Raw genomic sequence first — 8444 nt, 5'->3', positions numbered from 1 at the left:
TTTAAAAATTGTAATTTAACCCATTTGATTCGGGCCTCCAAAAAATTCCCAATATGCAGAAACATATATCCAAAAAAATTTGGATATTTCTTTATCGTGCAAAAACGCGAAAAAGCCCAAAATTTGACTCATTGCATCTTTGCGTGGGCTGTGTCGCTTTTTAGATTTGACATGCATTTTTCCTGCATGTCAGATCGAGCACTTGGCTAAAAAACCAAGTGCTAGTCAAGGCCAAATTCTAGTAAGCACTTGGCCATCATGGGGGCACCGCTAATGGGGCCAATATGTCGGGACAGTAGCAGCGCGCTGCTGTGCATTGGTAGCAGCCTTGCATGCTGCTAGTAGCAGCATTACATGCGGCCACCTCCCTGGCACCAAGCAGCGCCCAGCAGCAGCGCTGCTGTGCACTGCAAAGTGCCCAAACACCGTGCGCAGTGCTGCCCTAGCAGAGCGCATTTGCGTGCTGCTACTCCTCCACAATGGCTGGTGCCCTTTGTAAGGGGCAACCACCCACAGCCCCTTAAGGGCAGATCCATCCGGCATTGAAATCAAGTTTTATTTGATTTCTTTTAACCTTAAACAAATAAAAACATATGCAAAATCCACAACATCTCAACCAAACACATTAGGCAATTTTTCAGATTTTAATTGGCAAATCAAAATCTCAAATACACATCATTGACATACATCAATCGATAATAAAAATAATGTAATCAATTGTAAGAGGCATTGATACCATTGTTGGGTTTCAAATAGAATATGCAGTGGGAAAAATTTTAATCACAAAACCATGAAACCCAAAGATCCTTTTACGGATCTACATCAATTTAAAATAAATAAATTGTATAAACAAAGTTCAATGTTATACCAGTGTTTGGAGGGATAGATTCCCCTTGTACCTGAACATGACATTTCAATTGAAATTTAAAAACCAAATTTGAATTTCATATTATTAATATTAATAATAAATGTTAATATTAGATAATATTCATTATATTTAAATTCAAATATATATATATATATAATCTCACTAATTTAGTTTTTATATGAAATTAAATTTAGGCAACAACCTCAGCAAATTTAATTGCATTGTGAGATCACCAAAATGCCCTCTCATCATAAATGACGAAAATACCCTTTTCACGAATTATGTTCTTAATCTGTCTTCTATGTATGCGACCCAAAGGCTCCTTATCATATCGGTAGTGAATAGCATCGCAATTCAGAATCAATCAACTGTCTCACTAGACACATACCAAGATTGGCCTCTAGCCAAGCATCGTGGCCATATAATAGATTCGGATTCAGCGAAACTGCTACCTATCAAGGATATGGTTGTTGTGCAATCCAATTATTTCATCATCTATTATCTCATCAAGGCCGAGGCACAAAGGTAGTGTCAACCTCGGATATCCTGGATATCTCGATATTCGGTTATTCGGACCAACAACCTTACAAATTGGATTGAGCAACAATTTAGTCCCACTATGGCCATAGATTTACTGTCGTTGTCGTCCTTTCACTGAATTGCGCAGTGAGATAATTTCTCCCATACTTGGGAGTGATGAATCCTTTGTCGATCTACCATAGTCTCGATGCACTTTTCAATGCAGCCAACCACTACCGTTCTGATATCTTGAGAGGACTATGTTGGGCTAGTGTCAAACTACACAAATCAATGCATAAGACACTCTAGTGATCACATACACTACCATTCGTTAGAGGATTTATTCCATAGACACTGGGGTAAGCATCTATGTGGAATCCTCTGGTGGGCTGGTCTGGTGAACTTGCCTACAGCAAGCACCCATATGTTACATTAGGTCATCGTCGAACAACCTTAACGAGTGATATTTGTCACTGTCCTTCAACAGGGTCATCCAACACTATGATAGTCTTACCATATTATCTATGCCTTAGGTTAGGACAATACTGGGGCTATGGACGTTTCTAGAATGGCCACCATCTGTGCTCATACGGTTCTCACTATTGAAATTTCAAACACTTGATACCCTCGTCATAGTTTTACCATCCTAAAGACATATATCACTATCTTATACGGATATAATCATGTCACATGATATAGAAAAGTGCCTTTATTGATAAGAAAACATGATTATAAAGAGTCAATTTACAAAATGGATTGGGTCTAGGGCACCTTCTCTAACACTCCTTGAAACCACAATGTGCTTCTTGCTTTTCCAAGTCACCAAATTTCCACGAACGAAGGTACAATACCTTGAAGTTGACCTTTTATCACTCATTGAACATGCTTAGTCTGCACCCATAAATGCCACCTCAAAACATGAAAGTTGTAGCTCTGCTTCTTATCTTTCTATAGTTTCTAAATTCAGGTCATTCCAAGTTGCCAAGCTCAAGTTACACAATTTACGCTCAAAACCGTCATTTATGCTCAAAATCATTGTTTAAGCTTGCAAAGAAAAATTAATAGAATTAAGTAGCAATTATGGCCCAAATTGTATGAGAAGTATCCTAAATCCTATTAAAATTCAATACAGAATCACTATAAAAAATGGGATTATCAAATATCCCCAAACTTAAGATTTGCTCGTCCTCGAGCAAAAAGGAATAAAAAGTCAAAACAAAAAGAAAGATACATGCTCTTATTGAATCACAATGCAAGTCTCAAAAATTGATGGCAACATTATTCAAGGAAAACTATTCAATATTCTGAAAAGTCAAATTTGCAAATTAACTTTATTCCTTTATTAGCTCCTTAAGTAAGTAATCCCTAATTCAATCCATCATTCACTTAAGCCTAATTTTTGAATTACTCTCCACTAATGTAGACTCGACATTCCTAAGGATCAAAATGTCTTTGTAAGCTTGTAATGTTAGACTTATGTAGTAGGCTCCAAAGAAAAGATAGGAAAAACAAAGTAAGAAAACTCAATTTTCCTCATACAACCACAAAGAGCTACTTCAAGTCATGATCCTCCTTTATTGTTCAACCTCCAAAAAGTGGCACACCTTTCACAACCCTCAAACTTATAAATTTCTTATATTTGATTCTAAATTGAAATGATTCTCTCTCTCTCTCTCTCTCCCTCTCTCTCTCTCTCTCCCTCTCTCTCTCTTTTAAAAAACTCATAGTATTTATAGAAATTGATAATTCACTTGTGGTTGTTTTCCTTTTTGTTGCCTCTTCACAACCCGCAAACTTATGATTTTCCGAACGATCACTTAGTCATACAACTTCGTTACTCTTTATGTTATGCATGTGGCATAGAGTTCTCCTAAAAGGTATGATAAAGTTTAGGCTGAAGGGGTTGGACATTGTTGATTACAAAATAAAAATAAGGCAATAATAATTAAAAGGCTCAAAAGGGTGACTGGATACAATTCAAAACAGGGTTGGCTAGAAAGGCTCAAACGTTCCAAAAAAAAAAAAAAAAAGCCTATATCATTTCCTCAACAATGTCTAATCTAGGATTTTGCCTCAAGGAAATCTCAACTAGGTTCTAGAATTCATGAATATCATCAAGACTTCACAACATTCATGTAAAATGCCTCTAAGCATGTTAAAACAATGAAGATCACGATTGAACTTCAAGAAACTTTTAGCTAAAACAAAGTCAACCCAACTTCAACTTAAAAAAATACCTCATACTTTTCCAAAAATAAAATTTCCAACAATCAAATTCTCATCATGGACTTATATGAATCATCTGGGCATTATTTTCAACAACACACAAAAACTAAAAACAAACATAACCAAAAAGCATTAAACACACAAACATGAGCAAAATAACCACACCAAACCACACACTTGAACAACAATACTTCAAACCAAATCACTCACGCAAGAAAATAAAAAATAAGCAAACCAAATTAAACAAACAAGAAAATTTTCAAATTTTTCCCTACCCCCAAACTTAAAATGACATTGTCCTCAATGTCACACAATAAAGAACAAGGAATAGAGAAAAGAGAAGGGTTAAGAAATACTCCCCTAATTAATTCGTGAAGTGTGTCCTCCATGTCAATGCCCAACATCCATTCATTATCTTCATCATCATAAGAATTTGTCAAAACAGGAAAGCTCATGGTGCACCAATTTGTTAAAACACATGATAGATTAATAAGGAAATATCAAACCTCATCAAATTAAAACCAAAGTTCTAAAATTGAAAAAAAAAAAAAAAAAAAAAAAAAAAAACACTTCAACAAAAACAACATAAACTAAAAACACTTGGGTTGCCTCCGAAGAAACGCTTTAGTTAAAGTCAAAAGCTCGACTTTCTCATGGTCCTTCATCAATTTAGATCCTTGTGGGGTGCTTCACTTCCCAGTGCCACCTCTTGGTCTTTCCTTTGGAATTTTGCGTATTCTCAAAGCATCTTTTCGGAACTTCAAATTCTTATATGTGCACTTGAGATGAGATGGAGATTTTTTTAGTCTAGTGTTTGGAGTCTCTTCCAACACCAATTTTGGCTTGTGCCCACTTACACCAAATTCCTTAAATTGTCCCTTGTGAGGTGAGTTGCTTGGTTGAAATTCCCCTAAGTATCTTGCACATCCTTTCACTTTGAGATTTTCTGCTTCATGCTCTTTCAACTCTCCTTTTTGTTGAGGTTCCTCCAAAACTACACCACTCCTCAATGTTATGGCATGAACCTGCTCTCTAGGATTAACTTCTTTTTTTCTTGGCAAGGATCTCTCCGTCAATTGTTCCACCAATTGTCCCACTTGAACCTCCGAATTTCGAATGGATGCTCCTTGATTTCTAAAATTTATCCTCGTCTCATTCATGAACCTTCAAAACATATCTTCCAGCTTGGTTATTCTCTCCTCTATGGTTGGTAATTGGCTACTGGTCTTGGTGCTCCTTGATTGCTCCAAGAGAAATTCGGATAATTCCTTCACCTCGGATTGTATGTGTTGGAAAAGGGGTAATTTAACGGCCTTTGTGAAACAACCATGCAAGTCACTTGCTCAATTGTTGAGAAGATGAACGGGTTTCCCACTTGGCATTCCACACTTGCATGGTTTCCTACACAAAATTCAAAAGTTAGAAAAGGCGAGTGAAAAATATTTACATCCATACCTCCCAATTGTTTCTGAAGCACTAAAATTTGAACAGATAATGTGATGAAGGCGTCAACTTCATGTAGACCCATGCTCTTCTTAGGCATTCCTTGCTCATTGGGTCTTTGGTAGTTATTATTGACCATCACCTTAAGCAGTTCATAAGCATCTTCCGGAGTCTTGTGATTTAACGCTCCTCATACCACCACATCTACCATAATTTGAATATTTGGTAACAAAACATTGTAGAATGTTTGGACTTGTATCCAAATCGGCAGACCATGATGTGGACATTTCCTTAACAACTTCGTGTACCTCGCCCAAGCTTCATACAGTGATTCATCGTTGTCTTGCATGAAAGAGTTAGTGTCGTTTCTCATTTTTGCTATCTTCACTAGTGGAAAGTATTTTGTAAGAAACTTCTTAGCTAATTTGTCCCACGTGGTGATTGTTCCAGCTGGGTCTGACATGAGCCAACCTTTTGCTTTATCTTGCAATGAAAATGGAAACAATCTTAGCCTAATTGCATCGTCAGTCAATCCATTGTGCTTGAAGGTGTCACATATCACTAGAAAACTAGTGATATGCAAAGTTGGATCCTCATACGAATTTCCACTAAATTGGACTAACTGCTGGATCATTTGAATTAGTGTCAGCTTAATCTCAAAGTTCACTGCAACAAGTGGCCTTGCAATACCATAATTGCATTCTTGCACCGTTGGTACAGCATAATCCCTCAACATTCTATGTACTTCTTCCATGATTCTCCACACAAGAGAAAATTCAAACTTAAGTATTCACAAAAATTACGCTTACCTACAAAACAAAAATAAAACCTACAAACAAAAGAACTCAAGTTTAAGACAAGACAATATTTACGATTAACTATAAAAATGAAATAAAGCTTCAATTTAGCACCACAATAGATACTATCAATATTAATAATCAACCATCCCCGGCAACGGTGTCAAAAACTTGATGCATAATGTTTTATATGTACATTTAGCAAGTCCACTAGTCGCAAAAGTAATGAAGTGATTAGTAGAGTATCGTTGCCATGAGGATATATAGTTACTAAGTACCAATTTCTCTAGTTTAAGTCCTAATTGAAGCTATAATAAATTGGATTGATGGAAATTTAACAACTAAATATAAATTAACGACAAATAAATGAAAAAAATTAAATTAAATACAAAACCCAAAATCCAAACAAATCAAATAGTACTAAAAAAGCAGGGTGTTTATTTCACCTAGATACACAAACCCAATTAATAGAATCTATTAACCAAGTTCTAATTCCTTGATTAAAAATCAAATTCCCTAAGTTGTTTGGTACTCCGTCTTAGGTTATACCACCCCACCTATTCCTATTAACCTTCCGAACCCAAAAATTAAAGTTTAATAGTTCAAGGTCTCTTAAGCTTGTGGAATTCTATCTAGATTTCATAGATCGCATTTATCTATCTCTAGTTTTCGCTCAATCTATGGTATTTATCCTAAGAGGCACATATCAAAAATCACTTCTCAGTCTCATTGTGAACAGCACACATTTAAATGGTGATCAAGCATCCAAAACTCGTTAAGCAAAGAGATAAACAATCAATCATGAAATTAAAACTCAATAAATCAGTTCACATAATTTGAATCATTATATCAAAGCTACATCAAACCCTAGCTAAACAACTCATTTTATACTAAAAACCAAAATAAAATAACAAAAACAAGTTGAATCAAGGTTCATCATTGAAAAACAAGCAAAAGATGGAGAAATCTTCTCTAATTTGAAGCCCAAATCTTTCAATAATCTTCTCATTCAGAGAGTTGCCTCCCAAATGATGAACCAAGACTCTTTTCCCTTTCCTTTCACATCAATTTCTACCACTCTCACTTAAGGATGGAGCCCTAGCAAGCCAAAACATGTCATTTTATTTTCATATCTAATTCAGTTTTGCCACAGCAAAAATTTTTCTTTGCTGTGGCGAATCTATTTTGGGCCAAATTTGAGCATGATAACATATGAATCTGGAAATGTGATGCATATATGAATTTTAGCCCTTTCAATTTTATTTTTACTCGTTGATGAATCAGCCCAATCTGAGGTCTACAGCTCAAGTTACGGCCCAAATACTAAAGCACATCCAAAGACATTTTCTTCAGTTCAGAACGTGTTGTTCACAACTTCAAGCCAAGTTGTCACCTTCTTCCTATCATAATTAGGAAAAACCCAAGCATGAAATTTGTAGCTCTGCTTCTTATATTTCTATAGCTTCTAAATTTGGCTCATTCCGAGTTTCTAAACTCAAGTTACGCAATTTACACTTAAAACCATCATTTATGCTCAAAATCATCGTTTAGGCCTGCAAAGAAAAATTAATAGAATTAAGAAGCAATTATGGCCCAAATTGTATGAGAATTATTCTAAATCCTATTGAAATTCAATACAAAATCATATGAAAAATAAGATTATCATTGGTTTCCTGAGATTTGGAATTGAAACCGAAATCGGAACTGGCTAGTTTCGGTTCCTAAAAGCTTGGAACTGGAACTTGAAACATAAGTTCTAGTTCTGGTTCCTATACCTCAAAAAATTATTATTACCACCTACTATTAACAAAAATTACAAATACACCCGAAAAAATTACATAAATTATAGGTTAGTCTCGATTCCTACCTAGGTACTTGGGTATTAGTTTTGGTTCCGGTCCTCGATTTTGGTTATGGTTCTTACAGTGATGGAACCGGAACCACATAGTACCAGTTCTAATTTTTTAGAACCGGAATTGACCCTGTGAGGGCCGGTTTCGAGTAGGAACTAGAACCTTGTGTACTCACAGGTTCTGATTCCGACTGATTCTTTTGTACACCCCTAAAGTCAATATCCCAGTATTACCAACATTATACACAAAAAAAAAAAAAAAAAGATACGTTCAATATTAAGATACGTGGAAAATATGGGTCAATTTAAGGCTAGAAACTAGACAGTAAAAGAAACTACAAAGAAAGAAACTAGACAATGAATTCATATCTTAGAGCTTAAAAATTAGATAGTAAAAATAAGTACAAAAGTGTTAACAAATTTCTCATGATTACTACAAAGATTTTGAGGAGAGTGATAATCGTGTTTTCTACCCCTTTTTTTTATACTAAGTTTTAGTAGGATCTTCATTAAGTGCCCTTCGCTTTGGTTGTGAAATGCATTTAATTAGAAGTTTTGATCTTTTCAGGGCTAAACATCAGCTTTGAGTAAAAACAAGATAACTTGAGCTATAGACCTCGGAAGCAGATGATTCTTGAAGTGTTGAAAGATGACTCGAAGGGCTACAATTCATATGTTTATGAATTCTCTAGATTCATGCTTTCCATGGAGATAATTATTATTGTCACGGCGTGCGTGA

The sequence above is a fragment of the Pistacia vera genome, unplaced genomic scaffold (genome assembly GCF_008641045.1).
Source record: "Pistacia vera cultivar Batoury unplaced genomic scaffold, PisVer_v2 Contig617, whole genome shotgun sequence".
NCBI classification, from domain to species: Eukaryota; Viridiplantae; Streptophyta; class Magnoliopsida; order Sapindales; family Anacardiaceae; genus Pistacia; species Pistacia vera.
The sequence above is the reverse complement of the archived record's forward strand: the minus strand, read 5'-3'. Positions refer to the sequence as shown.